This window comes from Larus michahellis, chromosome 15 (genome assembly GCF_964199755.1).
Source record: "Larus michahellis chromosome 15, bLarMic1.1, whole genome shotgun sequence".
In the NCBI taxonomy this organism is placed as follows: Eukaryota; Metazoa; Chordata; class Aves; order Charadriiformes; family Laridae; genus Larus; species Larus michahellis.
Window position 1 is genome coordinate 6,278,561 of NC_133910.1, and position 9,193 is coordinate 6,287,753.

Here is a 9,193-nt window from a genome sequence, read left to right on the forward strand (position 1 = left end):
TTATCTCAGTTACAGTGTACCCAAAGCTCCTGAGTCTTACTTTTTTCCAAGTGACTGTTCAGCTGCAAAGCACACTTCCTGGTAAGCCACCCCTGATTCTGTCACATTGGCTCAACTAAAAGGCTGAAATGATTCTCACAGATTCCCCTGATACAAGACCACAGACAAATGGCTTAGACCATGGCAGGGCAGAGTGAGGGATCCAGTCTTATACAGAACATATATCTGCAAAGCACTTGTCTAAACAAATAAATGATGTTTGGGGTTATCATTAGTGTGTTCTTTCATTGCTGCTCTTGGCATTTACCAGAAATAGAAAAGGAATCCTTCTGTCCTACATGAGGTTGTTTGAAATCAAAGCAAAGGCTGCATGAACAAGCGCTGTAGTCACATGGGATTTACTGATTCAACTAATGCAACAATACTGGGTGTCTTCCCTCACTACACCTGGGAAGGCTATTGGGTGAATGGGTCTAGCAGGACCTGGCACCACCCAGCCTGATATTTCATATTCCTGTGAAGAAGAAGTGAGAGAGAACAAGTGAGATGATACTCTTCAGGCACCCAAAGGTCTCACAGACCTAGAGAACAACTCAAATATTCTCTACAAGGTAACACCTTATTCCAGAAAGTCAGAGTCAACAAACTCTTGGGACTGGTGTCCTGCCTGGAAATAAGAATTGCTATCAATATCACAAAAATATAAGAGAAGGAAAACATAAAGCAAATAGTTTTGTTCATCATTTTCCTGTCCCAGAATATTTTCTCTCTTTTCCCCCCAATTGATACACTCACTATTGCCGCCTCTTTCCCAAAAGCTTTTACTTTCTCTGTATCAAAAGAGGATTATTTGGTGCATTGAGTATTCAACATGTTCTCTTACAGTATTGTTGTGTTCAATGAGCTTTGCTCATCTGAATGGACACTCACTGCATAGTCCACTGGTTTAATTTGCTGCTTTGGAAACCTAAGCAGGTTACAGCGTATTTAGCTATGTGTCTGTTCTTATGTGTCAAAGATAAGGTTTCTGGATGCCATTTTTAAAAACAAAATTATTTCACTTCAGTAGCTTTCTCTTTTCAGTGGTCTCTTCTTTTTAGTCTTGGATATTTCAACTCACCTTCTCCCTGCAATGAACAAAGCCTTTACCTTCACCCCAAATCAGCAAAGCTCCATTGAACAAGAATTTTTATTTCTCCTCTTTTTTTGGACTTTTTTTTTGGACTCTTTTTTTTTTTTTGAGTTATTAACCATTTTGCATGTCCGGTCCTCACTTTTTGCCCCCCCTCTTTCAACAGTCATCTTAAAAGTCATCTTAAAAGCAAAATTTGGATTTTTTTTTTTTTTAATTGGAATATTGTTCACATGAAGAAAATAGAAACTAGTCAATCGAGGGAGGATATGAAGGAGAATAGAAATTCACATCATACATGACGTAAAAAGAGAGTCTTCCATTTGCAAGCACTACCCAAAAAAATTATGGTAGTGGCAGGATGAGGAAACAGTAATTCGAACTATCTATTAGAAGTTTAGGAAGGCATTACATGAAACTGAGATCTAGGAAGCAGAGAAAAGTGCCCGTGTTATTCACATGTCAGCTGTCACAAAAACGGGCTAATGAGTTGGTGTGGGTTAACTGCAGTATGCAACTAAACACTACACAGCCCCTCGCTCACTCGCCTCCACCCCCCAGCCCAATGGGATGGAGGAAAGGACGAGTAAAAGCAAGAAAACTTGGGGGTCAAGAGAAAAATTGTTAATAACCGAAGTAGCAGTAGAAGATGAGAAAAAGAAAACAAAACAAGTGATGCAAAGGCAATCACTCACCACCTCCCACGGGCAGACCAGTACCGAGCTGGTTCCCAAGTAAAAGATGCCTAGCCTAAATAAAATCCCCCTTTTTTCCCTTTTTGTTGCTGAGCAGGATGTTATACGGCATGGAATATCTCTTTGGTTAGCTCAGGTCATCCACCTGGTTGTGTCTCCTCCCAACCTCTCACACAGCCCCTAATCTACGTTCTGGGGGAGCAGAGTGAGAAACAGAGAAGGCCTTGATGCTGCGCAAACACCGTTCAGCAACAGCTGAAACATCAGCCTGTAAACAGCATTGTTTTGGTCACAAATCTAAAACACAGAACCACATGAGCTACTATAAAGGAAATTAACTCCATCCCAGCCAGTCCAGTACAAAGTGCCATTATCTAGTGCAATAGGAGCTGCCAACTCCGTACGGTGAATATTTCATTTGTTTGTGATTCTATAGCAAAAGCTCACTTCAGGGTCCCATGAGCTGGTGAAGATAATCAGACCCTACTCTGAGTTCTTCTCATGCTACAGGCAAACTACTTCTTTCCACATATCCTGTTGTGCTGCTCTCCTTGAGGATGCAGAATGTATTCTTGTCAAGGTTTTGCAGACTTCATTGTTTATTACAGGCTAAAAATGGATTAAACTTGCTTTGTGAGCAGTGTATTGATATTCTGGTGCTCTCCTGGTCTCTTGTGAAATGTATTTCCTCTTTCTCCTCTGCAAACAATATCACAGCAAGTAGTGATCTTATTTAAACTGTGCTTTCTGTTGGTCGCGGAGATACCCAGCTCCTGAGCACCAACCACATTCATTTGCTGTTGGTATCCCTTAACACGTGGCTGGGTGCCTCCCTGTTCACAAAGCAGGATGGGTGATACGAAGGGCTGCGTGACCAGGCAAATACCAGGCTGTTTTGATGGACAGTGGGAAGAAGTCTGGGAGTGGGCTCAAGGGCCAGGGCTAAGAGGCAAGGAGCCAGCAGGGACTGTTTCCACCACCCCCAATGCAGAATTAAAGGTCTACAGTCAAGGCTTGAGCAGGGGCTGGGGGGAAGGCTGGAACCCCCTGCCAAGCTAAGCAAAAAAGTTGGCAGGTCCCAGCAGAGGTGGAAAGAAATTATTGGGAATTGTTTGGTTTTGGTTTGTTTTTTGTTTTGTTTTGTTTTGTTTTTTTTCTCAAAGGAGTTTCTGATAGTTGGTTCCTCTGCCTTAAACCGGATCATCCTCAGTGCAGCTCTAGAAGCCTGAAAGACACTGAACTCACTAAAATTTCCAAGCAGGTGCTTCGCCGTCTTTGCACTGCTCCTAAATTTACATATCCCAAATTTATCTTTTGACAAACCTCCCTTTCCAGCATCAAACTAACAAAGGAAGAAACGCCACAGCTTCAAAATTGCACTTCAGCTGTCCTAGGCACTCACCCTCTCAGGACACTTGTTCTGAGCACAGTGAGCTTCTGGGGGTTACGGAATGAGATTTTCAGTCTCCTGAGATCTAGCTTTCTGATTAGCTTTTTTTAGTATTTTTCCTGCTGGTCTTGGGTAGGAAGCAGATGTCTTGTGAAAAAGAAATAATAGTGGTTTGTCTCTCATTGAAGATTAAAATAAGACAGCAGTGACTATAAGGTCAGTTCTAGGAAAACATAGTGGGCAGAAAGAACGGTGAGAACTGTTTCCCAGCTCAGAAGGTTGTTTCCCAACTGTCATTGATATGAAGGTTCCTGGCGGAGTCTAACTGATGCAAAATTAATGATTTGATCCATTGAATTCACGGGGAATTAGAACAGGCCAGGCATTTGGCCTCAGGTATTTGTCTAAATATTCTCTCCAGTTAACAGAAAGGGGTAATTTTAACTCTACGGGTGTAATCTTCCTGTTAGCTTAGACGCTGTCTTTGACATGGGACGAATTTCCCTCTGAAATTAGCACTCTTCGCGTTGACTCGAAAGGGAACCAAATCAGCAGCTTAGAATGAGTTCCTAGATTTTAGAGGGATGAAGCTGGAGGAGTTGAATACTTTCCTCTAGAGCATGCTGAGGTGCACGGAAGAGCAAGCAAATGAACCCATATCTGCTGATTTTCCCATCTTAGTCACAAATCCATCCTCTTTATTAGCAGTCTTTCATATTCACTATTGTCACTATTGTCTGGTACCAAGTACAAGTCATCAGTATTCATCACCTGCAGCTTAGTTTCCTTCTGAACTTGGTCGAAGGCTTTCAAAAGGGAACTACTTGTAACTCCCAACCCATCATGAGCTGTACACTGCACAGAAGGCTTCAAGCCTCACTCTGCCTCTATCCGCAATCACTCAGCACTTCAGACCACTCAAAAAAATGTTGGTAGATGAAACCTGCACGCAGTCAAATGCAGGGACTAGAATGTTCAATTGAGCTTTTTTTCTTTATTCCTCACTCCAACGTATCTGTGTTCTTGCATCTGTTTCACATCTCTCAGAGCCCCAAAAACGTTCATTGCAAAGGAGATGGCAGAGACACTCATCTCTCTTGATGTTTATGCAGCAAAAAAAAAAAAAAAAAAGAGAAAGAGATATCTTATCTTGATTAACAGGAGTTGCTGGAGGAGGTGGACAGCCACTGCCATCTGTAGTCTTTCTAAGCGAATTTTGAAGTATGTCAATGAGAGCCAGAGGGTCAGTGCTTCTTTTCTGATTTACCCAAGAGAAGCCGGAGCACATCTAGCAGGGCTGTGCTGAGGTCGTACAATCAGATGTCAGCACAGAATAACGGTACCACCCACAGCGTGAAGTCAAGTCGTAACATGTATACGCATCCGATGGCATGACTCTTAAATTGATGCTGATATATTGTAGCTGTATGGGCATTTTTTTTTTTTTCACCTTCTGGCAGGGATGGCACAAGACTGTTTCATCTTTGCCTTTCTGGATTACAAATAATGACCAAGCCACCTGGCTACCTGCCACGCAACAAAGGGGGGAAATTCCATTTTACGGAGCCCAAAGATCCCTATCACCAGGGCAGGGAGTCCAGCACTTCCCAATAGATTCATGCAACCAAATTGCACTTTTTCATCAACGGTAATCTAGGTCAGAATGGACTATCACCATTATCTTTGCACAAACCAATATACCTGGCAAGAATTGAATATAGGAGGAGAAGTAAGAAGTAATTTATTTATTTTTTTTTTCCCCTGGGTATCATTTATTATTTATTTGGGAGAAAATTTGAATTTGAATCACTAAGGAATGACATGTTTTAGAGCATGCTGCTACTCTGAGATAACCGCGCTTTGCCTCAGGTATGCAGTGAGTCACAGGGTTGATAGCTGGTGCGTGCCAGCACCCTGAGAAGTGGGGTTATTGTTACCATACAGTAACCACATGCCTTGAGCAGGGTTATTTCTCATATACAACAAGGACTTTTCATCTTGTTAAGAAAAAGTTGATGCGATCGATTTTCAGGAGCTATGTTGAAAAGCCTATGCCTAAGTGCTATACACAGGGCATAAACACAGCCCTTCAGGCTGTTCTGATCAGTGGTCAGAGCAGGAAAGGACAAATCAAAATATTCACGACTCTGTTTTCAGAAACACGGTCAAGTAAACCAAGAACCTGTCCAGGTGTCTAGGACCAAGATCTTTGCGTTTTGTGTGAAACACAGATGCCAGACTGTTTCGGTGTAGTTTTTACGCCACTGTTTCCCAAGCAGCATGTTCAAGAGTGTGTATAAAAACTCCACTTTGTTTATTTTATTTGGATGCTTCCCAAAGCAAAGATTGCTACTTACTCTGTGTATGCACACCTCTCCCGAGCAGTCCTGAACTCAGCTGCTACCTTTCCCTGCTAATGGGATTATTACTGACAGGGAACTTTGCCTACATGCTTCTTCACCTCCTGCTGGCCACACACGCTCCGGTACCAGCATGTTCCAACTTTCCATACCAAACACTTCATTCACTGCATTTCTTCTGGAGCAGGTTGAACACTAGACAAATTCAGACTCGGGGACTCTACAGGTTCTTATTTCCTATCTTTTCCCCTCTTGGTATCCATTTGTCCATGGCAGCTCTGAACCAGCCCAGATGCCTCCTCTACAGCACTGTCATCCCCAACGTCCCAGTGCTGTTATGGTAGATTCATACCTGGGGTTCAGTCTTTAGAGCAGACACTGTTTCTTGGTTGCCAGCAATGAATTCTGCACACAGACACTCAAGGCAACTTAAAGAGCTGTGGCTGTCAGGTGTTTCTTTATGTAGTGTTCAATTCTTGTTTTCAAGCTTTTCTTTTGCTTGTGACACCTTCTCCAGAAATAAACATCTCTCTTCCTTGCTAGTTTTAGACCATTTCCCTCCAAGCCAGTCAACATTTAACTCTTCCCAAGTTTCTTGAGGAGAATCACCCAGTGGACCTCTGTGATCTATCGCATAAAACGTGCAGGACCAACTCAGACACCTGGTTTCTATGTTTGGCTCTGCTGCTGGATGGACACAGAATCTCAAAGGGATCACTTTACTCCACTTCTGCTTCTGTCCATGTAATACAACTCATAATACACCAATTTAACGCCCTCGTCATGTCAGGATTATCGTTGTTTGTATAACTTTCACCTAGAAGCCAAAAATGAGCTAACTGCCGTTACCCACCCCGTTTTTGTCTACACAAGAGCATGAACGTAGCAACGTATTAGGGTATTTGTGGGACATGTTAGTATTGAGGACATCATGGTTTGCACCTATGCCTCCGCTTCTGCATTTAGCCACACTAGCAAGACTAAGCCATCACAGGAACGTTATCACACTCTATCAAAGCCTCATTTGGCCTTGTAGATCATCCTGAGGGGAGTTATAAGGCTTGCCTCACAGACCCCACTATTGCAACAAGTGAAATCAAAAGGAAGCAGTAGTCACTCTGTTGTTCACCCTGTTGTTTATGAGGGGGATGTAGAAAGAGTATGTTTTACACAAAACCTAAGGCAGAACTGGGACAAACCCAGAAACTCCAAGCCTCAGTTATACACCTTTAATCTCCCAATCACCCATCCTTACACATGCACTGACAAGAAAACACTATATAGGGGCAAAGTACTTATTTTTATTCTCTTTCTTTGCTGCTTCACCAATAGTCGATCAATATTGTCATTAAAGCTCTGAAAATAGGTTCAGTTGGTTAATCTGCACCTTGAGTACAACACAGAGAGAAAGGAAAACAAAAACCCCTCAATCATGTTGCTCTTCCACAGCCATCACCAGTCCCTTTGTTTGGAAAAAAGGACACATCCATGGATGTCTCTCACAAACGAGAAGGCACATGGGCCTGGGTTTTCAATAGGTACTTGGAGCCCAGGAGATATTTCTTACCAGCGACAATTTGCAGGTAGGTCAGATTTAGAGGATGAACTGACTGAGGTATCCTTTAAATAGCTGGCTTATTGTATACTTAGTGTATTCCTTTAACAGGCTTATGCTATCATTAAGTCTTCTATGGAAGAAGGGAGCCATTGTGCCAGTGTAACACCGACCTAATTAGCTTTGCTGAGGATTTATTTAACAGGTTTATTCTAACAAGTTTATTCTTTAAACGTCTGATAACTGATTTGTTATAACTCTTTTTAATGAGTCTCTGTCCTCCTCTGTTGGGTTTAATTCTCTTTGCTGCTGCTCAGTACGGTTTTGCATCTACATAGAAGGCTGATTGTACTGTGTTTAGGCTTTGAAAACCTTTACTCTTATAGGGGATATTCATTTCAGTGTACCAGAGTAGGTGGATGTACCTATATTCATGTGAATAAGAATGTGTGGAAGAAGGAATTTTTTTTGTATTACATTTCAGTACAGTGCCTTTCATCCCAGTGAGGCCCAAACAGTCTTACAAACGGTCACGTTCAACTCCCCTTGCGGAAGGAAACATTGATTCCAAGCAGGTTTCTAATCAGACCCATAGACAGAGCTCCCAATTGGTGCATTCACCAATGAAATGGTAGGTGGAGAATCATGTACACGATAACCTCAAATATGGTGTGATCCCGCTTCACATCCACAGCACCCTGAGGTTCCCTTGGGTGACAGGGTAAGATGCTCCCTAGACTTTTACATGGGTAAAATGTTCAGACATAGGGTTATGCTGAAGGTGAGATAGATTCCAACACTCTGACTGGGCAAAGTATTCTATTACAGTCTCTTTTCCTGAGAAAGGGTAGCGTATGTCAGAATGTGCTTAAATGCACACTTAGCTGCTTTCTATAGTTCCAAACACCTCTCTTCTGAAGGTGCTTGAACATAAAATTAGCTTCACTCTAATGAGAGACAGCTTCTAACTAACTTCTTCAGGTAAGGAAACTTAAGCAAGAGCTGCCAGAGCATTAATCAGAATTGCCCCGTGGATCACTGGAGTAGACTTTAGCTTTCCCAGCCCAGTTCCGTGATCTCAGGCTTTGTGCTCTCCACACAAGAAGAGACATCAGTTTGTTACAGACTAAAAGGAGAGGGGGGAAAAAAAGCTCCTATTTTTAGGCCAAAATATATTATTGTTCTTCAGACTCAAATAATAGGAATTAATAATACATAATTTGATTAATATTTAAGCATTATTTATGTATTATACATAACTATAACTAGGAAATATGGTTAATGGGGTTTGACCCACGTTGTTATACTATGTACCACTTGATTCAGATCTTAGTGGACAAACTCCTCTTTTGACGAACTTATTCACAGTCACATTCAACTCGTATGTGCCTCAGCTACAGGGAGCAGCGTGACATTGATGTCTGGTGGCAGAATGTGGTGTCATCTTTAGAATGTTATTTTGCACAGCAAAGGGAAAAGAAGGTTCAGGGACAAGTCAACGCTTCTGCCTCATAGAAGCTGTGAATCTGCTGTAAGAATGAAGTAACATCTCTGCAGAAAGGGAGGCGGGAGTGTAGGTATATGTCTGTGTGCACACAGGGAGACAGAAAGCCTCAGTCTTCTAGATTTATTTCATAACGCATTTAGGATAAGGTGTAGATATTCTTATCATTTTTATAGATGAGAACCTGACAGATTGAGGGGACTTATCCGTAAAGTAACATAGAAAAGATGTGTCCAGACAGCAAATTGAACTGTTGCTTCCAAAATAGCAAGCCTGTTTCCTAACCCCTGGATCAACCTTCTTCTAATGGAAGCTTTCAGTCCACAGTGCCTCAAAATCCATGATATATCATCAGAAATAAGCGAAGAACTAACTAACATGGTTTGTGTATAAAGGAAGTGTAGAGGCCCTGGAGATAAGGGGTTGTTCCTCTCTTCACCACCTCATCTCTGCCAGTGTTTCTTTTGAAGGTCTACTAGCAAAGGTTTTACCATTTAAGTGAAAAGGAAAAAAAAATAAAAATCAAAATTATTCTCCACCAAAATTTTACTAGAGAG